The following is a 973-nucleotide window of genomic DNA, read 5'->3' as shown; positions in this document are numbered from 1 at the left end:
TGCACTGTTATACATGATCACACTGTAACACACACACTGCACTGTTATACATGATCACACTGTGACACACACTGCACTGTTATACATGATCACACTGTGACACACACTGCACTGTTATACATGATCACACTAACACACACTGCACTGTTATACATGATCACACTGTAACACACACACTGCACTGTTATACATGATCACACTGTAACACACTGCACTGTTATACATGATCACACTGTGACACACACTGCACTGTTATACATGATCACACTGTAACACACACTGCAGTTATACATGATCACACTAACACACACTGCACTGTTATACATGATCACACTAACACACACTGCACTGTTATACATGATCACACTAACACACACTGCACTGTTATACATGATCACACTAACACACACTGCACTGTTATACATGATCACACTAACACACACTGCACTGTTATACATGATCACAGTAACACACACTGCACTGATATACATGATCACACTGTAACACACTGCACTGTTATACATGATCACACTGTAACACACTGCACTGTTATACATGATCACACTGTAACACACTGCACTGTTATACATGATCACACTGTAACACACTGCACTGTTATACATGATCACACTGTGACACACACTGCACTGTTATACATGATCACACTAACACACACTGCACTGATATACATGATCACACTGTAACACACTGCACTGTTATACATGATCACACTGTAACACACACTGCACTGTTATACATGATCACACTAACACACACTGCACTGTTATACATGATCACACTGTAACACACTGCACTGTTATACATGATCACACTAACACTGCACTGTTATACATGATCACACTAACACACACTGCCACACACACATGTGACTGAGGGCGTGTTAGGACATGTGACTGAGGGCATGTGACTGACGTCATGTGACTGACGGCGTGTTAGGACATGTGACTGAGGG

This window comes from Hemibagrus wyckioides, unplaced genomic scaffold (assembly GCF_019097595.1).
Source record: "Hemibagrus wyckioides isolate EC202008001 unplaced genomic scaffold, SWU_Hwy_1.0 Contig38, whole genome shotgun sequence".
Lineage (NCBI taxonomy): Eukaryota > Metazoa > Chordata > Actinopteri > Siluriformes > Bagridae > Hemibagrus > Hemibagrus wyckioides.
Note: the sequence above shows the minus strand (reverse complement) of the source record.